General features: G+C 34.6%; 1 protein-coding gene across 1 annotated transcript in view; it reads right to left on the bottom strand.

The window, feature by feature from the left end:
- Positions 1 to 24,847, bottom strand: part of LOC125488505 (zinc finger homeobox protein 3) — a 94,532-nt gene extending 69,685 nt beyond the window's left edge. Inside the window, exons 1-2 of the mRNA XM_048631683.1 lie at positions 24,731 to 24,847; positions 22,295 to 22,297 (exon numbers count right to left, since the gene is read on the bottom strand). The gene's annotated coding sequence lies outside the window, so the exon portion shown is untranslated. The remainder of the gene's footprint in view (positions 1 to 22,294; positions 22,298 to 24,730) is intronic.
- Positions 24,848 to 25,195: the final 348 nt, after the last annotated feature.

The raw sequence follows: 25,195 nt of genomic DNA, 5'->3' as shown, positions 1-25,195 counted from the left end.
AGAAATTGAAATGTACAGCGGTAAAGTGTATTTGTTTCTTTCATGTAGATACTACATCTATAGATTGCTTTGTGACATAAATCTACTTTAATAAATATGAAATGGTAATGTATACAGAACAGATACTTATGTTTTCCCATCTATAAAAAAAACTTAGATGGAGCCAATTATCTCAGCTTTTAAGCCAGTTCCTTGTTCCCCAACAGTTCCAAGTAAGAATGCATAGGTAAGCACATCAGCTTTTACTTAAGCCCGCTTTCATTTATAAGACGGTCCGCCAAACACAAGTAGCCTCGGGGAGAATTCTCAAAAGAGAAAATTCTGTTCAACTCGCCGATATGCTTAATGCACCCCCACAGAAATTATCGATTAGTCGCTTTTTTATGCAAGAGGGAGTCCGCGAGGGGCGCCGCCGTGGGGCGAGTGGTTGAAACAAAAAAACGTGGGTGAAGAGTAAAATAAAAAGTTTAAACAAGTAGGATTGCAATGTTGAAGACGTTGCGCCCGAAAATCAATAGCGGATGGCGATGGCGAGTTGCAAATGGCATTCAGCATCCCGATTTGAATTTCAATGCGGTGGCGGGATTTTTGTTCTCTTTCCAACGGTTCCTTGTAAGATGTTGCAATTAGGAGGCAGCAGCTGCTGAAGTGGACATGCATATTTATGATTCGGGTAAATTGAGAGGTAAATGTAGACATCGGTAGTGTTTGTTATAACTAACAATTATTATCGTGTACAGGGGACCAATCAAAATTGGGTAATTAACATACAGAGGTCTAAACTGTGATTGAATAAAAGTGAAAAAAATGCTGAATCTCCGGGAAGACAAGCCAATCACTCAAAAACAGTGGAAATTCTAAACAGCATGTCGCGGACACGTTACACTGTTCGGAACGCACTCGGCCCAATTATAGCACCACCCCACAGTCTCAGCTGCGCACTTTTCTTGATCGCTCGAGCGTCATCTTTAAATTTCCGTCGTTAAGATTTAATTTTTATCTAGCGGGGTCCGGGGGGGGGGTGGTTGGGGTAAAACCTGTCGCGCCAAATATTTTCCTCCGTAGTTTTTTTCCCTCCTTCGATGGCACTTACGCGTCTCCCCTCCGTACGCATTTTTATCATTAAAACGCGAGTGGGGTCGCCGAACTCCGCGGCATTGCCAACTTTCTCTGTCATAACACGACGGTTTCATAAGGTACACGGTTAGGAGAGCTTGCAACATCGCATTTTTCTATCGTCCCTTTTTGGGTTGATCTTGAAAATGAAGCTGTGTAAAGGCATCAATAATACTTTTACATATTGTAGTGAAGTTACAACTACATTGTAATTAAATTGGTATTCACATTCTTACATTTGCACTGCATAATAAGTACGTTTCAGTCCTACTGTATTAAAAACTCATTGTGGGTTTTCACACTTATTAACGTTACTCACAATTAAGTGAACAGTTGAAACAAATTATTTCTAAATAGATCTTTAACGATTTTAAACAGTTTTTATTGACGATTCCAGGAAAAAGCAGTTTTGAAGTAACAACGTAATATTATAAAAAATCGTTCAGTAAATCAATTGTCACCATTAGATACTTAAAAGGACAATTATTTCCACGTTCCTAACTAGAAAGTATGCAATTTATGGAATGGAAATATGAACACCCTCAATCAAATCTAATTACAAAGTTCAATACAAAACGACCAACTTATACAGGTCGTGGTTTGTATGAAAGGCAGCAGTTGGATTGGTTACTTTCATTGAAAATAACTTTAATCATCCACAGTTTACAGGTTAATTGACAATATAATTATAATATGAACTTCATTATTCATACATTTCTAATTCACTTTATAGCGTTATTTAATCATGTTCTTGGAAATGTACTTTATACATAATTATATTTTTTTAATAAAAACGATAATTTTAATACAATTTTACAAATAACACCACGAGTTCTAAATTACAAACAACCGATATCATATTTTTTCCCCTTATTAGGTAGGTATGTTATTACTATTAAAATAATATAAGCCGGAAATCCATTTATTTAATTTAAATTTATCGTTTGTAATTTTTCAGTCTACCTACATTAAATTTTAACTGTCTGATTTCAAATAAAGTTGAGCATTTCTTACAATCAATAGTTTATTACACGTAAAATTGATTAAATTATTTTCATAATATTATTATCTTTTTTTACATCTCTAAATTTTTGTAGCCCCATCTGTTGGCAACAATCAAAACTAGCTCGACCTTTACCCCGCTACAAGTAGAATGACGCATTTCCCTCACCTACCCGCTAAGGCGAGCTGTAATTAAGCCGCCAGGAGTTAATTAAAGAAACTACTCCGACACCTCGCTCAGAATTGATTAATTAAGTTTACTTCTCTTTTATTAATGTCCATCCGTTTTTATCTATTTTCCTCTTGTTTCTATCATATTTTCTTGGCAATTGTGAACTCTGATCATAATATTTTTCGTAGGTCTATCAAAACCTAAGAAAAATATGTATTCATTTCGCAAATTGCTGAAGGCTGTTTAGTTCTAGGTATTTCCCTTTTACAAAAAAAAAAAATGAAGAAAAAAGGGCAGGTGTAAAACACAGTACATAATACAATTAACGAAGGCACCACCACATCGAAAGCTTCGCTAAGCACAAACACACCGCCTCGCCGAAGCGTTAAAACACACAAACAAAATTAAGGTAAGTAAAGCTGAAAAGTTGAAGAAACAAAACTCTTATAATCTTGTTAGACCGCAGACGGCTAATCCTCCACCCATCAGCTAATTAATCCGGCAAGTTTATTTGTGAAAAAGTTTCAACTTGGAAGTAATTCCGCCCGAACTTCACGCTTACTGGGCGGGTAAACACTCATGACGTTTCCTAATTAGCGAACGCAATTAGTGGTCCAGGGCGGGGGGGGGGGGGGGGGGGGGTAAGTGGCAGCGCGGAAAAGTTCGGGGAGGGGGGGGGGACATTCAAGAGATTAACAGGAAAAAAACGTGCGGACAGGAATGGTACAGTGTTTTGGCACGCTTCGCTCGGTGGAAAAAAATAGTGATGCGCAGATGTTTTTTGCTGAGTATTGAGTATGATTATAGATAGTTATATAGGCAGATTTCTTATTATGGTTACTTGCCTCTGCTCTAAACCTTAGCATACAGTATGTATACATAATAGCAGTGTCTTGATAGTTTAAAATTATACATTATTGTATTTATGGGTACATTATATTATTAGAATGTGTAGGAATAACGCATAATTTAATAAAACTTTCTGGTATTATTGTAAGCTGATTAATAAAGGCTAACATTTACTTATAATATCAAAGTTATTATACCTTAAAAATAGAAAATAACGATTTTGGTTGGCATAATAGCAGAATATTAATACCGACTAACAACAGAATCTGTACTCGTTAATTCGCCACAAAATGCTTTTCTTTTCAATCCCTGTGCTTTAATTTATTCCCCGAAAAAAAGTATAAAAGGATTTCTGGGAGGCGGTGAGGAGTCGTTAGCGATATTGTAATTTCATTATTTGTATTTTCCCGAATACTTTTAATCACCGGGGGGTGGTTTTTATAAAAGAAGCGGGGGGGAGGCAAAGGGGGGTAAATCAGATTTCAATTTCAATTAGCGAAATATCTTTTCGACAAAAAAAAACGAAACGAGTCAATGAGTATTGATGAGTTTGGATGTTAATATAAATGAGTCATTTGAGTGGCGCAGTCAATCAGGATTTTTAGGTTTGTTTTGTTGTTTCGTTTTTATAAATAAGTATGTTAGTACTTAACAAACAAAGGTAGTAGGTAGGTACTAAGTAAACAACATTAACAACATATTTTTTAGCATTTAAAAATTATGTGATGATAATAATAAAGTGTTATATATTAATCATGTATGATTCTTACTAAATGAAAGGACTGAACTATGGTAATTTGAAGCGGAGTGTCGCTATCGTGGGGGCTGTTTTCGAACTTCTCTTTATGATTTTTTCATGGAGTAAAATCGTAGAGCATAAGTGGATCAGAATGACCTAATAAAATACACTATCTACTCCGTGCCTCTTTCTTAAGCGATATAGGTACGTGAAGGTGTTTTATATTCATAATTTAAAAGCTTACGGTAATCAACCTAATAACGCAAGTCGAAGCATGAAAAAAATATTCACAAAGGCTTCGATAATGAAAGCCAAAGCACGTTATTATCTAATTAGAAGCAATCGCGATTGGCTCACGCGAGGTACAAAATAATTCATTACGGCTTCTAGAAGCTTCTGAAGGGTTAACTCATACAATCACTTAGACTGTCATGCACGCTCAAACTTAGCGGTGGCCTAGTAATTACAGCTGCACTGAATCTTACCCTACTGTCCTCGTCCGTACCTTAAGTCCCACCCTAAAAAATATTTATAATTATTTTGTTCTATAGGTACATGAGATATCAATGATTTTGTATTGGATAGTCGTATACCATGTTGCTACCGCGAACTACTTATTTTATTATTATGGTGTATTTTCAGTAAAGTTTCAGCGGGTCAAGTGTTGTGGTCGGTACGGGTTTCTGTCAATTGAACGAACCAATGCTGAAAGGTTAGAAATAATTGGATAATAATGGTCGTGTTATGCACTAGCCGTCTGTAAATGACATGTAGTTATGCATGTCTCCTCGGTAATGGCCGTAAAATGCACTTAAATTAGGAATATCATTTGATTGACAATAGCAAACACTTATTTATTTTTTTAAACTGAGCCATTTACTTAGTATAAAGTTAAATAAATAATAAATTTACTTATACTTTATAAAACGTTTTTTGCTTGCGTAAATTATTCAATTGATCCAATTAATGAACCCAGAAAATGATAAAGAGTAAAATTCGTATTCAATTTTCAAATGAAAATGAGAAAAGCAGCAGAAAAATCTTACATAATTGAGGTGAAATTAATCCGGCTCATTGTTGAATTTCATAAAAAAACTCGTTATTCAACAACACGAACCAATTAGCGAAAGAAATCACAATTAGAAGGAATCTCGAAATCCGGCAATCTTCCATCCAAATGACTTCTTTGCTTGTTAATTCCTTGTCGTGAATAAAAAAATCCCGACAACTCGGATTAATTCCAAGTGCCAGTCGATTGTTTGCATAAGCCTCACCAGAAGGGAAACATCACCTCACCGCCACCGGCTTAAAAAAATAATTAAAATTCTTAATCACTCTTGAGTCTTGACTCCCCGAGGGAGGGCGCTTGTTCAAAACCGCTCGACGACTCTTTGAGCTCAAGGAAATGTCGTTACACAAATTCATTTACGACTTCCACGTTATAAACCGCTTACAATTCTAAACGTATTTTTTTTAAACTGGGAAACTTTTCGCCGTTGTCGTCGCTCCGTTATGGGTTTCCCGCAAAATATGAATGCTTAGTTCATCCCTTGCATGTCCACAGGTAGTTTTCTGGGCTCTTAACAACATATTTCGGCATATTTCGATTACCATAAAGCGCTTGGCGTGATGTGTATTTGCGTTTCATTATAGTCGGTCTTGTATGTGCACTTGCTTTCACGATGTGAGGGGGGGTACAAAAATGTTCACTCCTTGAGACATGGTTAAGCTGATATGTATATGTATACTGTATTTCTACAACACCTTAACTTGCAGCGTTTTAAAACTTTGCTATACTTGAAGATTTCTCCAAAGGCAATTTATTTGCAAAAGCCATTTTAAATGTTTTACAGTTGCTGTTTAACAAAACTATCTAAGCTAAGCAATTATGGGGATGTCATTAATGAGTGCTATGAAATATCAAGTTATTTTCCGCTTCACCTATAAGTAGGTATATTCTAAATGTAGTTACTTATATGCTTAAGTGACTAAAACTGCATCATTTTCATTGTGCAGCATATACTTAACGTTGATTGGCTTAGTGATTCCCTCATTGTGTAGTGAGGTACACTCGGCCACTTTACATTCTGTGTCTCTTCTGTATTTCTACATAAGTTATAAAAAATATATTATAAAAATTCTTACTTGAATAAAAAGAATCGTTTGGCTATTAAAATCACGATGGTAGGAAAAGTTTTTAGGGTTATTCACTAATTCTCTTTTTGTGCAGTTATGGGACTTATGAGTGTGAAATAGAAGACCTATGTCCAACCACTTGAAATAAACAAAGACATAGGTACCTATATTGTTTTAATTTATTTCAATTTCCTAACTTCTGCCATGGAAATTATATTGTCGACTTTACTTGCTAGCCATAATCGGTCAGGTGAAGAGAAACCTGACCCCCCTGGCCCCCTCTGATAATAACAATGCTTCTAAGGGGGGTCAGGTTTCTCTGCCGCTTACTGTACCTACCATTTTCTAGTAAGACATGATTCTTGGCCCTCTATTACGCAAACAATCACCAACAATGACAGTTTAGCACAGGCCACTAAGCATAACTTGCCATTTCATTATTAGAAGAAGAAAAAAATGAGGAGAAATTGGAAAATAATACCAATTACACTTTGTAAAGTCAACGTTGTTTTTTACGTTAGTCATTAGTCACGGCGGACTTTTCTATATCACTCCTAATGCCTGCCTGGTAAAGTATAAAATCGTATAATTATGATTGGAATGGTAAAAAATACCTATGTAAGATTTTATACATTAAACATGTTTTTCAAAAGTATAAGTAGGTACTTGTACTAAATTATAAGGTTTTTTAGGGTTTACATTTGTCCGTGATTAAACCAAATGTTATCTCGAGCAATCACGTGACTAGAGAGCTCAATGCATAGTGAAATCAATATAGGTATATGACGAAAAACAAAGTTTCGGAGCTTTGCTGCGCGAGCCACGACTCTATCTCGTTGTATTAAACGTGCGGATTGCACGACGGCACTCGTTCGTTCGTTTTTCGTCAGTGTAGAGTAACCTTCCTGAGCCCGTAGCATAAATTTTCATCGTGAACGTGAAGTAAGATTCATAGAGAAATATGAACAGCGCCCCTGGCGGTCGGTAGCAGAACTAAAATTTCCCTACAAAATTCATCGAGTTATTTTACTACACGTTCACGATGAAAATTCATGCTACCCATACTGCTCACGCCATCATCAGCAAGACTCACTGGTGGAAGTCTATTGAACCGAGGGACAAACATTGTTTTATCGACAATATTACGGATATATGGACCATCGCCCTTGACGCCTAGGACCCTGTTCTACTAAATCAGAACTGCTCTAAACTACCAAATGAAATGCACAGAGCCGAGTGAATTTCTACAGTGTTTTGTTTTTAACGGAGTAAAGTCGAATATTCCTAAACGGAGTAAAGTCGAATATTCCTAAAGAGTAATGTGTGTGTGTTTATGTAGGTATCTATTTGTGTTGTTTTTTCATTATGAATCTATTCGTATGCAGCTTAGATATGATTAAATCGAGAGTAGAGTGTTTTTATAAATAGCCATATTTCAGAAAAAAAAAATTGACAGTGAATTTCAATATTTCCGACATACCACGATTTTTGACCCACAACAAAATCACTTATTTAATTTTCCATTTCCACCCAGTATTGGACCTACTTTAGTACACTCACTGCAATGAAACACATCCAGTTACATGACTTACATGTCAACAGGATGCAGGTGGAACTTTTTCCTTGCTCATGAGTGTATTTAGTAGAATGGGCGCTATGATCCGTATCACTGCACTGACCACTAGCCAGCTGATGATGATGAAACAATGCGCTTCCGGCGCACGCAGATCACATCAAATAATTATTGTTCTTTTTTTCAATACTATAATGATCGGGTTTATAGTTTATAACGGCTGTTAAAATTGTTTTATTAGGTATATCTGGATTGCAATGTGATTTTGCCGCTATGATATACTGTACGCACATTGTACTTGTATTTTTAGGAAAGAATGAGTAACAGAACGTAAAAAAAATTAATAAAATAACGTGAAATAGTTGATTTTTATAATAGTCTGTACTTACTCAATTTACTTACATTATAGCTTTTTCCAAAAAGACTCACCTTCTGTAACAAAGAAAAAACATAATTATTTTTTATAAAATATATTTATCTACATTCATAGTTCTATCAATACAGCTATTCTATCAACTTTCTATTCATTGAAGCATTTACTCCTCTTTCACACGGCTATCCTATTCATTTAATGTACAGATATATTTTTATTTTAAGGAAACGTCGAAAACTTGCAAAATAATCTCAATCTTACAAAAAAGTAGGGGTCCTATTATAAAATATGTGCGACAATTATCGAGTACACGACGTTAATACGCTTCTTCAATGTGATTTTCTTTGTAAAAAAACAGACAGTATCGAAAAAAGTCCCCCTCCTCTAGAAGATTTATTCGCAAATTACTTTCGAATTTTACCTCTAGTGATATACATTGGGTGTGCTTATAAAAATCTATTTAAAATGTCACCGTGGCAAATGATTTATCACCGTAACAGGATCGTAAATTTGTCTACTTGAGCTTAGACAATCGCGGCTATAAATATCGGTTACCATATTGTCCCTTCTGTCTTGCTATTGATCCGGCCCTTATTTTGGTTTCATGCATATAAAACGTGATATTTTTTGTTTAGTGAAGAAAATAAGTAAAAATCATGTGTTTTGGTTTAATGTTAATATTTGGTCCTACTAGTTTGCATAAGTAGATTTAATAAACATAAGTAATGTTAATTTTGGTGAAATGAATAAACATGTTTTAATTACTAAACTAAGCACATACTAATGTTTTTTTCATTAAATGTAGTATAATTTTTAATAGTATAATAATTCATGGGAATATTCATTTTCCGTTCTAATAGCCAACTGCTAATTTATATGCAAGACGATCCCCTGTTTTTTTTTCTTTTAAAGATTACAAAAGGTCTTCGTCAAAATTGCGATCTCTGATGTCACTTACTCGCAAAGTTAATTTGGGACCTGTATAGGACCTTAATACTATGTCTTACGGGTTATTTTTACAGTACAGTAAGCATCTTTAATGTGGTTAAATTGATAAAGTACGAAGGAAGAATTAAAAAAATACAGCTTGTCAACCCAACCTGACATGTCGCTATTGTATTTCTTATTTTTGTCACCCGGGATTTTTTAATTCAAACGCGAAGGAACAAAAACTGTCTAATTGTAACAGTTTTTTTTCTCAAAGATTTTAAGGTCGATTATTTTTTCTTTCAAATGATATGTTTGGCGAAATCGGTTTTTTAAATCGATATGAACCGTTAGAGATTTATTTGCCATTATGCAATTGGACACCATTTGACAAGTAAATTATAAAAAACACGTTTTGTTACAACTACGCGCTAAATATTAATAATTAAATTTAAAATATAGAAACCAAAGAAGTAAAATTTACTCTGTGTAATTTAATTGAGTTAAAATATAGAGTTTCACACACCTGTGAGCCGAGACAGAGTTCGATTCGTTATTAAATCGATTCTATTGATTTTTTCACGTATCGGAAGGGTTCGATTTTCGAAGGAGGTCATAATAAATATGTTGGTTTCACAAAGGAGATCCGGTAGGATTCAGAAATCTTTTATTTTGCTCCCATTTCAATGCAACTTAATTATCAGTTGTAGTTTGTCGCACCCTTGCATTTCTATTGTCAACCTCACGGTTAAAACCTTCACGTGGTAAAGATTGTTAGGCGCATTTTGTTTTTTTTCGGATTTATAAGGTCAAATGTAAATTTTTGTGCCCGTAAAATGGCAATAGGCCCGCCCCCTATTACATTGGGACTAACATAACACTCTGGCGAAAAGTGGGTGCAGCAATGCACCTCTGCCTACCCCGCAAGGGAGTACATTAGTACAAGGCGTGAGTGGAGTGCGTGTTTTTTTTTTTTTAATTTGTCTTGAACTCTGTATTTAATATTTATGTATTAAATTAGGTATGTATTTTTTTTAATGATAATTATATATTATTTGAAAGAATGCACTATCAGTTAATTAGTACGTATTGTTTAATACATAAGTCATAGTGAATTACGTATTAGAGGTAATACAAACTCTTACTGAAAAAATATTAAGAGCAATTCAGGCAGCTGTTTATACACCCGAAAGAAAAAAAATGAATGAATACAGTACAGTTTTAATAAACTAAAAATTGTTTTCTAACGTACTCAGTAAGCGTGAACATTCGGAAGGATTAACTACCCTAAAAGAGGTTGGTTAGCGGTTTCCAGTGGTTCTCAACATTAATAAAAACGTTAAACGTTATCATTAAGATTTGTTGAGTGAACTTTCTGTTTTGTACCTCGGTGTATACCTACCTATGTAATGATATATTATTTAAACTTATTTTATACTTATATTTTTTACATTGACTAATACATTTTATTTATTGAATTTTATCAATAATAGCCCTAAGAATTGGTCACCACGGTGACAGATCCTGGTTTAGCTCTAGTGTTTATTTACAAAAACAGAATATATCTTTCCCAACAAGTGATAAGTACGTATGTTTTACAGGTAGTAATGCAATTCCACAGTTTGAAAGACCATGGTTTATAATAAAGAAACTGTTACAATTGATCGCTTCGAAAGGACTTACAAAGTCTGCATTCATATTGTAAAGTGATATATTTTTTATTATTTTTCTAACCCCCTGTGAATTTGTGCTAAACAATGGTTATTTTTAATCCGCACACATATGAAACGGGGGTATGTGATTGTATATAAACTTTGCGTGCAAAAGCAAATATTTTCGCTGTTTGAAAAATTATTTTTTGGTTAACTTCTGGAGAGCCGGCAGCGTGTTTGTTTAGTTTATTGACAAATTGAGCGGTTCCTTTGGTGATTTGTCAAATACGCAAGAGTTATTAAGTTATTTTTGATAGAAGTATAACGCTTAAATCGGTAGGCATCTCCGTCTTGTACTTTTTTATTTTTATATTAGTTACCTACTGACATTAAAAAAATAATTTAACAGCATAAATAATTTAAACAAACCGACTGGTCGTACGAAACTCGATCGTCTTTTTTCCCTCTTCGGGTAAATAGGCCTTTAACGTGTGTTCCACATTCAGATTTTATAAAAAAAACAAAGCGTCAAATCTGAAATCTACAGCTTTACGACGTCAAAAATCCAAAGAAATCCTAGTTCCTTATTCTTATCGTTTTCACGTAGAAGACGCGTATCGGGAATCCACAATGTTATGACACATCAGTGTACACTCTGACACGCACCCCATATATATGTGAGATACCATAAAATAACCATTTCTGACATGTTATACGGCGCAGTAAACGCCGGATCGACTGTAGCCGCCTAAATGGGCAACTAAACATGTATTAAAATGGCGAACGATACAAACTACTGGATTGGAAACCGTAAAGAATCACCTCGCACGTAGAGTTACGTACCAATAGAGGTTCAAATTGAAATAAATAATATAATATATAATAATATAAACACTCACACCTTGTACTAAAGAAAGAAAGAAATAGTTTATTCACCTTCAAGAAATCACAACATGGGAAAACACATAACAATATAAATTAGGTACACAAATTGTTTTTTACTAAACATGTCTAGTTAAACTTAAACAATTTGCTGATGAAAAGGTAATGTAATCTTCATTTTATGGTAGCAGTTTGAAATTTATAAGTATTTTAAATATTCTAATCATTTTTTTCCCCTTTCTCCTGTTTATACCTAATTTATAACGGGTACATGTAGGTAATATTTTCAAATAAATACATAAAATATAATATATATTACCTATGTAGTAAAAAAACGTTCATAATGTTTTTTTTCAATTTTAAAATTACATTCCTAATTTTGCTAGTAATCTTTAAGTCATGTCTGATAGATTCGTAGCCGTATTGCTCTACGAAATCCTTACAACCATGTTGCAATCCAGGTAGCAAGTTTGAGCATGTGAAAATTGAGTGTAACCCAAAAACCCATAAATAAGTCATTACAAGATCACATAAAAAACTTTATTATATCGTTTGCACACTATAAGCAGCTACTTTCAATTGTTATAATTATATTTATGTTGTCTTATACATACTTACATTTATTATTTTGCAATGGCAGATAAGTAGGAAGGATATTATTAATTTCAGCTAGATTTTTAAATAAATAAGGAATTTGAGTGGGTACATAAAAAAATTGGTAGGTAGTCAGCGACTGACAATAATAAATTATCCTTTCACAACGGTGACAAACGCTATATCAGCGGCCGTTACACGGGTTCGTTATAGAAGTCGATATACGTCACTAGGTACCTATATCCCGATTTGCCATAAATACGGCGCAGAGATTGGTGGATCCCGCATTAAACGTGTTTATCGACGTCGATAACAAATCCGTGTAGCAGCCGCAGTTCTGCTATTTGTCACCTGTTCCTCTGAAGATGAGTAGTAAGCGCGACCACAGATGTAAACAAACACTAGAGAGGGGCAAAGGTCACGTGCGTACGATCGATATATCGACCGGCGACCATGTGGCTCGCGGTCACCCGGGTTTATGGGGAAAGTGAGAGGGAACACGCTAAGGGAATCTAAACTCTATTTTTATTCTGGGAACAACTATTTTTTTCCATGAAATGGTTCTTTGGTAAAGATTGTTTTAAGTAACATCCTTGTCTCGTGCTTAGGTAGGTATGATTTAGGTTCACTAATCCCAGAGTAACGCTAGCTATCCTAACTTCCTAACTAATATTATAAATGCGAAAGTAACTGTGTCTGTCTGTCTGTCTGTCTGTCTGTCTGTTACTCTTTCACGCCAAAACTACTGAACGGATTTGAATGAAATTTGGTATACATATGGTATAGACCCTGGGAAAGAACATAGGCTACTTTTTATCCCGGGATTCCCACGGGAAAACTTTTTAAGGCGAAGCGAAGCTCGCGGGAACAGCTAGTTACTTATAATAATATGCACAGATGGATACGAGGATGAATCGAAATGTTGAATCATAACAGATGTAGTACATGAATACGGTACTAGTAAAGGTGCAAAAAACTTAACGAAATATCAAGAAGACGCAGAATTAAATTAATTTATATTTTAAACAAGTCATGCGACATGAAATAAGTAAATTTATAATATAGGTACGTTGGCACCACCATTATGTCGCATTGAATACGCCGTGGGCCCGGCGCCGGACCGGTCCGCATCCGGTCGCTCGACCCGTGTCCGTCACGCCGTCACGATATTTTGTATTATTATAAATTTATTTGGACATCCCTACACAATATTGTATTTGGAACTGTCAATTATATTATATCTTTTCAATGATAAGGGTGGGCTGAGTCATTTCGTTAATTAGATTTCAAACAGCTAGTATATTTTATCTATAATTATAGCTATTTATGAATCTAGGATCTTATTTAATCACTGTTTTATCCATAAAGGTATGATAGTTATGAATTGTTTCAGTTTTAAATTTAATAAGCATATTATTAGAGGCTACTGGTAGCGACCAGTAAGTCTCTAACTATTTAGTAGCTAATTCTATAAATAAATAAATTAAAAAATAAAATAAGTAAATTCATGTGTGCCACTGAACAAAACATTTTTATAGCTACCTACTTCGTTCCATTAGCTACGAAAATTTTCAGCAGGGAGCTGGTTAGAGCTTGCTTACTGAACCTAAGTAGCAATCATAATAATACACAAGTTAATAACAAACTCAATTAGATCAGCACAGCTTAGATGACAAGTAATTACATTGTATTTAATTACGTTGCAGTTAATGAAAGAAGCCTTGCCAACGGCGAACCGCTAGGGTTTCCAAGGCCTGTACTCATTTGCACTCTGCTGCACTTACAGTATTGATTAGCTGTTTTAATTTAATTAAGAACAAAGGTTGCATCCCTAGTTGTGTTCAGCTAACGAGAATGTCAGAAGGGTTACTCTAGGTTCACAAAAAATAACGAACGAAGCTGTCATACAACAGCTAGGTATGAGTCGTGGTCAGAGTAAGCGCTCCGTAAATTAAGTTTTTCGTAAGTGAGAGTGACTCCACCAGTGCTGGACTTTAGCTTGAGCAAATACCTCCATAGTTACTGGGCGCATTGCAACAGCGCTAATTACAACTCTTTCTCGTTGCATTAAAACTACTGATTGCAACTCAGCTCTCCAAACAAAATATTTACTTATCATTGTTATAAAAACAAAATTACTGTAATTATTACTGATATGAAAAATGTATTATGAACACCAGATTTAACATTTAAAAGGTACAAAAACTCAATGCGGTAATTTTAAGTAAAGTAAGTCCCAAAAAATCGTAAACATTAAATGCCGAAACATTGATTAAAACAATAATTAATTGAAGCCAAGCTATCACGACTAACTAAACGAAATATTCCGTGTTTAGCATTTTGCACGAAATTTTACGCTTGTATTTTAATTACTTACCAACTTTACCAACAGTGATAAAGTTAGTTACAAAGTCATATTAATATTTGTTTTATTATTAAAAACCCTACTCTTTAGTATTGCTGTTTTATTCTGTGTATAGAAGTCCCCAACACCGTGCATTCTACTTCATTACGTTATCTTATTAAATGTTGCATAAAACATCAGTAGGATTTTCCTTTTTCGCATTGCGTCATTTATGCATTCTGCATTTGCATAGAAACAAACACAAATTTCGTTATGAATATATTAGTTCATTCAACCCGCGCTAATTCTAATTACTTTTGAAAGCTGTAAGTACCCTGGCTAGTTTATTCCAGTAGAGTTACTGCATTGAGTCATAATTAGACCTATTTATTTGGTCATTTTCTTTAGAAAATAAATGCACATTTCAGTATAATACAGACTGGTAGTACCGACTAGTACCTACCCCTTTTGTATTTATAATACAGATTTAATGATCATTTTAAAAGGTGACTGCAAAATATACATATACACAGTTTATAGAAAAGTTTACTGTGACAAATGCATTCAATCGAAAATGACAACAAAATGGAGCGTGCTATCACCAAACTTAGCATAACTTTAGAATTCTTTTCTACACGTCACGAGCGAAAATCTACATAAACCAACTGAGGGTAGACTTAACAAAAATTTTGCATATAAATACCTATAATATAAACTATATATAGTGCGGTGCATAACTTAAGGGCATCTCAATCGTATGCAAAACATTTGAAACGTGTCCATAAGTATGCAAATTTGAATAAAATCGTCCACAAGCCTGCTTACCTGTAAATTGTACCGGCACGAGCCGAGACATTCTTGTTATGTAAAGTAATGATGCTAGTCCTTCCTACGTTAGATGACACGCTTTATACTTATTTATCTAAGGGCTGGATAGTGTTTGATATGTAAAGCAGATAGGCGAGGAAGTAGGAGGCGCGTGGACCATTCTGTCTTGGAGTTGAAGAGCGCGCGTGTAGATTTGTGAATTATTTTTAAGAAAAGATTGAAATACATTAGCGTTTGCGCTATGTTGAATCAACGTTGTTTGTGTACATTACATGACGATAATTGCTTTACTTATTTGATATTTAACAGATATTTACCGACTTGTGGAAAAAGAATATGATTACTTTTTAATTTGTATTTACTATAGTTATTTATACTAAGAAAATTATATTACGGAATTAACAAATTAATTAAATAAGTAAATATCCAGCTTTCCTTGAAAGTCGTCATCAAGTTCAATCCTGAAGTCTCTTAATGCTATAAATGTGATTTGAGTTTAAATGTTAATCACTGAGCAAAATTTATGCATCTTTCAAAAGCAGAACGAAAGGTTATCAACGGTTGGTATCTGTGATCTATTTTCATACGCAGTCGTCATTGTCTAAGTAAGAACAAAGCCATTCAGAAATATGCGACGAGCTGGCGGAAGCTGTCATGTACGTAGTATAGTTTGTACCACGCGAGAGGCAATGTTTTCTGTGAAAACGTGTCGAGCCGCAGCACAATTAAGTTTTCAAACTACGCGATGGCGACTCTCACTACGACGTACAATGAAGCGCCATTGTCTATCACATTTGAATAAAACTTTACTTTCATGTGAATTATTTATTATTATATACTTACGCACATTTATGCAACGTCATGCAAATGAGAAAGTTCGTTACGCACAAATACTCGTACATTATTGATCAACGCAAATTTCTATTGTCGAGCCAAATTACGATAACCGTAACGGATCGATCGAGTGACTCTAAACTGGATCATTTGAATAATATTCCAATCAATAAATGATGTATGCAAATTAAAAGTATACTTTATGCGCTCCCTGCAGTATGACAATGCGCGACCGTTATCGAGACAATTTGAAACTTCAGCGCAGGAAAGGTGCGCGGAATAATCGATGAATGTGGAGTTAGTGGCATTGTTGCCGAGATAGACCCCTCGAATGCATCCAGAGGTTGCGGGAATCCCGAAATTAACCAATGATAGCTCCAAATTTAATTTTACGATCCGATACCTGCCCTTGCCGGGACAAAAGTTTCTGTAATCAAATTATGCAGCAGAGGCTGTCTATTGTTGAACACATGCATAAATTTAAGGCACTTTAATGTAGACTTTGAAGGGTTAGGAGGATACGTTTAATAAATAGACGTTGGGATGAGTCGGGGAGCATTGAAGGTTTCTTGTGGGAAGAAGGGTTAAGATTTAGATGATACTTATCAGGTGATTGTTACGAATTGTTGCGTACGTAAAATACATTTAGCTATCGATGGCTGATTCATTATATTTGTAGGGTACATCCGTTCTATTGTTTATGATACGCAATAGTCAGTGAACATCATCTAGGTAGTTCAGGGAAAAATATATCGTTAAAGTTACACCCTGAAGTTGTTGCCGCTATTAACACGACGTAACTGAATCGACAAAGCGAAGGTAACCAAATGCCAATCAAACTGAACACAAATCCGACCCTTAGTGGAAACAATGTCGCGAATATCGCGTTACAAAAAGTCCGTTGTGCTGTAAACCGTTACCGTTACTGTGTAAGCAAGGGTAACTGCGATCTAGTTTTTTCTTTCATTTTATACCTACCTGTGTTTGTGGGTTATTCTTGTTTGCTAAACCTGGCGAAAAAGAGTGAGGTATATTTTCCTACTTTCAATATAATAATAAATACAACGAGTCGAAGACCTATGTCGCTAAAGATGCATGGAGTGTTATGGTACCTTAGTTATTACTACCATCAAAATATACTTACCTAAAGAACACCACAGTGACGAAAGCCTAACGGTTTTTTACAAGTGATGTGACAGCATTAGAAGCGCCCAAACCCCATAATGATATGGAGCACGGGCTGCATACTTTAGCGAGCAAAGAAATTTTGGAGACGCTCCTACTTGGTACACCAACATTGATATGTAGATGAGACACAGGTACCGAGGGACTTATTGAAATTAGAGATACGCCACCCTTCACGTATGCCACATATGCCACAGCCAAACTTAGCACTTAACGTAACGAAATAAGGTACAAATGAGACGCTCGCGAATATTGTCGCGTACTTATGAAATTCTAGAATGGTGTGTCAGTATTGCCGATCGTTTTTCTGTTTGATCCGAGACAGGTGCAAGGAGAGTGATTGTATGTAACTGTTATTTTGATATTCCCAGATGTCTATTCTACCTATGTTAAAAGCAGTTGGCATTTTGAATATTTCCGTTGGACTCTATTCTTGCTGCTGAACACAAAAAATATAAGCACTAAATTTACAAAATAGAAATAGCCTAATTTATTAATTATTTTACTGCATCATTAGCATTATCTTAATTTCTTAAAAGGATCAAATGTCACATGGAATGGATATTGAATTAAAAACGGGTTCATGAACTTATTATTTATTTTCTAATAACCATAACATCGCATCACTATTTTTAACATCCATTGATAAGTTAGATAAACATCTTCGTATAAAAATTTAGATATATTTGTGAATGTCATAAACAAGATATATATACACGCTCGCATAAATCAACAAAACGTACACCAATAGAGGAGTAGAACTATCTGCTTTGCATATGAGAGTCCACGTGCGCTATTAGAATAGGTCCCCAAAACTAGCCCACACTTATCTGTAGCACATTAGCATATGGAGCAAGTTATAAGGTACAATCCATACTTTATTTGACGTCACATGTCGAGGTGGCAACTCATTTACATAACGTCCAGCACGCGCTAATATTTTGCATAAGAAGATAACACTTCTCAGGAATTGAACGAATTAACATATTTGAGAGTCTGCCTTGTGGTATGATTTAAAATGCCTTTGTTAGTGTATCAAGTTGGATACATTATATTTTTAGGTTTATAGAATCGAATATTTATTTATATTTTTTTGCTCTAAATAATGCTACATCAAATAAAGGTACCTACAGCACTACTAAGTGCTTTAATAATTGTTAATTTGTCGCTGGTGCTGTAATAAATGTAACTAAAATGTTAACAGGTAAGGTTAAGCAGTAACGTCTCCAGAACATGCCAAAATCACAACAAAGAATAAATAAATGCAACAAAATGGCTTCGTTACATCGCCTGACAAGTCATAATACATGATAACTACGGCGTAACGTGCAATTAATATTTGTTTATTCCTCCATTCCGCTGCGCCAAATCCCACATCGCTTCGTATTTAAGCAAAAGAGAACAAGAAATTGTTAAAAACCATAGCAATTTGTCAGTGCTCCATATCGGGTTGAACCCAGTCAATAATAAAATTTCTAAGTTTTTTTTCTCGTTTTCGGGCAATACTGAACACGCGAACGTTCGTGGACACCGTCAGTGGAGGCAGGAGACGGTATACATTTCATTATTTACTTATTTATGGCGAAGTAACACAACGTTGCAAAAAACTATATTAATTGCCTCCAACTGAAAGTTTCAGAAAGTTGTACATTGTACAAATTTTGTTTTGAGGAAATTATTTAAGAGCCCCCGAAAATTTGGCAATGGAATTCGGCGAAAAAGTTTATGTTTGAGCGCGAATTATTGGTCTGGGAAATTGACTAGTAATTTATAGCTATTGCTCGAACTAAGTACCTATTTTAAACAAAACGGCTGCTATAGATATATAGATAAAGATAAAGGGTAAGCCATTCTATACGCCTGTTGACGATACAAAGACCCAATTGTAAAACTTAGGTTAATTCTCATCACTAGAACAGTACAAGAATTATGCTACTGACCATAAAAGCGGTTCTGTACAGAACATAACATTACGAATTAAGTTTCTATAACTACACATAATAAACATAGATTTGTTTTTTTCCAGACATGGCGTCAACTCCGTGTAGTATTAATCAAATCAAGTAACCCCTACGAGTTTCCGATATAATTAACGCGTTTGAATGTGTGTGTGTGTTTTCCTACACTCGTGCACGCTCGTTTGTTTGTGTGCGTAATGAACGATTATTGCTAAGTATTATTGCGGGAAAGATAATTGGACTCCTTGGTAGGTTAGTGAAAAATATACTTTCGAATAAGTACCCAACTTACATATAACTGTGGTGTTTTTATCGAAGCAGTAGCTTTTCCTACCTTTAATTTATTAATCAGGTAAAATTTTGAAGTAAGTCAATTATTGACAAATAGCTTTAAGTTTTCTTATCAAATAAGAATTTTATAATAAATGACTTTATAACTTTACTTATTCCAATGTTACAGATATTCTACCAATATTCTTTCCCCACATTGCCGTTCACTATAAGCTTACCAAAAGTTCCGTATAGATTTCTAATTAGAACCACCATTAAGTATAATTATGTGTGTGTGTGTGTAGGTATGTGTGTGTGTGTGTGGTATAGTAGTGTTAGTTGATGAGTCATTTTTTTTTGTTTCGCGTGGGGTGAAGTCGTGGGGTGGTTAGCCCCTGGGTAACAACCCCATCTTATTAATCCAATCAGTGGAGTACCAGAGCTTTTGGAGTTCTTACCTTCGATATTGTTAGCGCTTCAAATTTCTGCTTAGAAAAAAATGGAACACTATTCTTTTATAAAAATCTATTGTCCCGATAAAACTGCTTTTCAACTTGTCTTACTTTATAAATATATGCATATTATATCTAACAATAGTAAGTAACTATATTCAATGCAGCCAAACCTGAAATTCCAAGTAGCACTTTTTTATATTATGTTAAAGGTCTCATAAGATAACCGTAACAAATATTCAATTTAACTTTCGTAATAGAAATCTTCCTTATTTATAAAATGTAACTTTAGCACCGATTAACATTTCGGCGATCGCAGCGGCGTCACGCGAGCGATTCACGAAACAAAATAACTATATCGAACTCCCTTTAACTTAATAGTATTTTATTGATTTTATTCTTTCTTTCTTTAATGCGGGCTATCTGTGCCCATTAACGTGAGTCTGGTTGACTGCACAGCCAACTTTAGTTGCGCAACTTTTGTGCTTGACACTAACGTCACACTTTAATGAATTTTAACTAGATACGTTGTATTATTCTTTACTGTGAGATGTTTATTTCATTGAGAAATTTTATTGTAGATTTACCTATGCCTTTTTTCAATTCCTATACTTAACGACAGTAACATTAATGCTGTTTAAAAAATAATATACCAGTTGAAATTTAGAATTTCAGTTAGTTCCAAATTGCGCAACAAAAATTTCCCATCCAATATTTGAGCGTCCCTCGCAGTTTAATACCTATGCATGTGTGAGTATCTCAGCCTAGTGTTGGCTTCACAGGGTATGCATTCGCAACACACATAATTAGTGAAAAGGGGGTCGATATTATTAATGAGCGGGGGGGTGGAGCAAGACGCGGGGAGGGGGTGGAATTATCTATTCGAGCTTTTGTATTCTTTTCTATAGATCAGGGTGCTATTGATTGTTTGGTCGATACTCCTTCGTTAATTATAGAGGGCTAACTGCCGCAGACGCCTCGCTTGACACACTAATAACGACCTTAAGGGGTGACCGGTAATAATTTCCTATAATTACTACCCAGTATGCCGAAGTTTGACGGTAACATGCTGGATTGATCGTAAATTTTTGATTCAACGCTTGATTAATTTAATAAGGACGACAGTTCCTTGTTCGCTGGAAAGTGTTAATGTTGGAGTAATCATGTATTCTTGAGTGATTAAAAGTTGGACGTTGATTGGATGGTGTCAGTCTGCGAACGGCTGTTGTATGTATGTTTAATTAGAGGTGGATGCATTCCTACTACCACTTTAAGTACTGGGTTTTATATTCACATTAATTCAAGTACTAAATTTGAAAGAATTATCTGTATCACCTACGTTTATTTCACAACCTTAAATTTGTTTAAACTTCTCTTGTAATCCTAGATCGTTGTTGGGAATTTCTTATTAATATCCCCCATAAACGATCAAACCAATAAATAAGAAATAGTTTAAAAAGCAAACCGAATATCTTCTTATTTTCTAAATTCAAACTCGATACGAATATTAAAAATGTTTTCTTTATTTTCTTACCAGCCAGATCCTATTGGAAATATTCGAATAGACGTGTACCTTTCGAGTACAACATACAACAATGCTGCTGCCCTTCATTGTGTGTGTGTTTGTGTGTGTGTGAGTGTGTGTACGAGCAGGTCGCGTGTGCGTGTGTGTGCCTTGGGCAAGGTCAGGGCTGCGCTGTATCTGCCTCAGATCAATGGCCAGCTGGGTTGGCTAATTTGGGGAAATGCTTCGCCAAATCGCGGAATTCAAATTCAAATATGGAATTCCAATTCTAAATTGAAAGCTCAGTTATTTTTTAAACCAATCAGTTTTGAGTTTTTGGAATGTTTCTATAAAAATCATAAAAAGTACTTATTATTGTATGATACTTATATTCGCCTTCTTCATTTACTTAATTAATAATAAGTAGTTGCATAGTTATCTAGCTAACCTTTTTTCTTCTAATTCTAAATACTATTCTTTACTTAAGTAATAACAAACGATAAAGTGAATCAATAAAAAACCGGCACCCAGCCGTGTTTTAATAAACAGTCTAACTATAAATAATTAATCACTTGATTAATCAGTGTGACGAATAAAAAAATAATGAGGCGTTTCCTTCTATCGATCCCCGTGACGTCATCAAATTCAAATGCAACGTCACCTTGAAGCAAGCAGAAAGGTTTTACTATATTCAAAGTTTATTTAAAACTACGTATGCCTAAGCATTTTAACATGTTATGATGAAATCAAACACTATACTTTTTATTTCCCGTTCCAGTTCTGGTCATCTAGAAAACATTTTTTTAGTAATAAGACCGCTGATTTTGCTACATATATGTATATTCCTACGATGTTTACATATAATTAATAAATGTTTTTTGTATGCAATAAAGAGTAGTACAACCTTCTTCGTGGAATTATTTTAAATTTTATTCGTATGAAACTTTTCCTCAACCAAAACCAGCGACACGACTTACCCTAACAAAGTAGAGATAGGGTGGCGGTGTTCTTGGGTAAAAAAAAAGTGGAAAGCAATCAGTGTGGCATAATTAGTGCGTATGGGGCGCGTTGCCATGGCGACCGCTTCTGTCGATACCCCGTGCTCGCCCGCGATAATTTCTGAACGCATTAATCGAATAAATACGGCTTTGTATCGATTCTGGCAATTGAAATAGACATGACCTTAGCAGACGAACTTTTTGGTGTATTTAACCTGAGTAATTACGTTTTTTTTGGATAAAATAAACAAAACAATTGCTGTTAATATCGTGGGACGGGCTTAAGCCCGCTAGGCCGACGATTTTAAAGGAACCTGAATTCTGTCACATCAATGATTATTATTAGAGTCAAAAAAAGTGAGTAGGTAAGTTCATTTAGGATTGTTTTATCATTTATGTTTCTATGCAGATGTAGGTACCACTTGATTTAGAATATATAAATAATGCTTACATCTACTTAAAGAATAATTCCATTTAAGTTAAATTATTAAATAGCGTAATCGAAGCTTGTTTAGGCAACTTATTTTTTAGCCTCCAGTAGATGTAATTAGCTGGAAGTAAAATGGCTTATAATTCTCCCATAATACCTGTCCCATATGTCTTGAGGTCGTCCTTGCTTCTAACCAAAATTAAGCAGCCATGCCTCAACCGCCTTTGTGTACAAAATTCGATAATTTATTACCGAAATAATATAATTATGGCGGACTGACGGATTGGCGGGCTCTTCCTGCACAGTCCACGCATTCGACACCCAAGTCCACGTTTTTATATGCATTCGACAGATCTACGAGCTACGCTGAGTTACACGAAGGAAGGCCTTGCTATGACAGTGTACGGATAGAAAGTGACAGACGTAGATTTTAAGATTCACGTTAGAATTACTATAGAACAACGTTAGAACTAAAACAATAAGACTTATCCAGAAGCCCTTATCCAGACATTGTAAAGCAGGGCCTAAGATACACAGTCTTAAGAAAGAAGGTATGATTTAAGGATATGAATTAAAGCAATAAATATTGTGTACATTATAAATTTATTACTCTTTTTTATAGTACATTATGCACAGTTCTTTACAGACTTTAAATACGAAAGTATTTTAAATTATTTTATAAAGAGTCAAAAAGATCAATCAAATTGCATCATTGCAGAAGCACCCGTATCCTGAGACCGGAAACACCAAATTATCGGAGAAATTAAAGCGGAAACGTTCGACCGCCGGCAAGATGGCGCGCGATTATTGTCTGTTCCATTTATGAATATGTTATTATTTAATGCCGGTTTTAATTATTTACTTTGCCAAATATTATTTACACTTGAGTCGGATAACTGTATACAGTTATCCGACTCAAGTGTAAATAATATATGCTCTACTGACGGAGTCTCGGTACGTTCGAACGAAATCAATGCCATTTTCTTTCTAGTCTCGTTTAGCGGAACCTGGGCAGTCAACAAATGACACTAATAATTTGCCTGTAAAATACTTTCACCACAGCGACAAATTCCAGTCTAGCTCATATTTTCACCAACAACGATTAGAAGAAGAAGAACACTGTATGCTAAGTCCATTTTCAAAAGGTTTTTTCAAAGTGGTAGTTCAGCGAAGGTGCCAAAAATATTGCGACAAATCTCCTCTAAAATTAAGTACAATCTTATACATGTAACTTTCATAAGCACATCCGAAAATGGGAAATGTACCTAAGTACCTACTATTTAACAATATTTATATTCCCATGGGAAAGCATATTAATATCAGTGTAATCACACGAAATAGCTAAAATCAAAGTGAGCAAGTAGAGACTGCAAACTCCACTTACAAACCAAGTTAATCAGGCAAACAATTAGAAAAATAAATGAATCTAGACAGATCGCGTGATGCCTAGACTTGCCCAATCGTCTGAGTGCAACCTAACTTTCTTATACCTAATTACATATAAACTGAAAACTTGCGACATTCAAGACAAATAGTTCATTCAACTGAATTTTGAAAACTAACTTTAAAAGTGATAATTTGCTGTCTCATTCTATTGCTGTTTGGCATGCTTCAAATGTATGAAATATGTTTTGGTTTTTTTTATCAATATTGACTTAAAAGTAAGATGAAGTTAGAAGAAGAAGGGAGAGACTTATTAGAAAATTTAGTAGTGAATCAGTTAAGTATTAATTTTATAACGTAGGTATTTCAAATATTTTCATTAAATTTTTTATTTTCTTCAACGTAATCTGCTTGAAGCAAGAAATGACTATAGGTACAGTATTTTTCTATTTGCCAAAGTATTACAATTTTATGTAAAAGTTTGGTTTTTTTTATAGCTAATGATATAATTAAGAGCAAAAGTACTCACCTGCACAAGCCCACCGGCACATGACAAGTCGGCCATACGTTGTTGATCAGTCTCCTTAATCATACGAACATCACTTTTATTCACTGTTCCTTTGAATGTAAGGATATTTATTATTTTAAACTATAATAAAGTAATGCATATTATTGTAAATAAAAGCACAAAAATACTTCATCTCATCCACGTTCCCATAAAATTATTAAATCATAAAAACAACTTTAAAAGTAAACAACTTTAAAAATATACTTTATAAATACCAGTAGTATCGCTATTAAAAAGAGTATTTTTATATATTATTATTTCTCTTACATCTGATATAACAATATTGTAATAATGCGAGTATTGTATTTTTTTAATCTCATACACCGCGAATTATGGCTTAAAACAAACAGATTTAATAACGAAACAAAAGCTATAAAGAATACGAGTTCTATATGTATTTAAAAAGCTCCCGAGCTATAGGCATGA

Source organism: Plutella xylostella, chromosome 29 (assembly GCF_932276165.1).
Source record: "Plutella xylostella chromosome 29, ilPluXylo3.1, whole genome shotgun sequence".
Lineage (NCBI taxonomy): Eukaryota > Metazoa > Arthropoda > Insecta > Lepidoptera > Plutellidae > Plutella > Plutella xylostella.
This window is presented reverse-complemented; position numbering and strand designations above follow the sequence as displayed.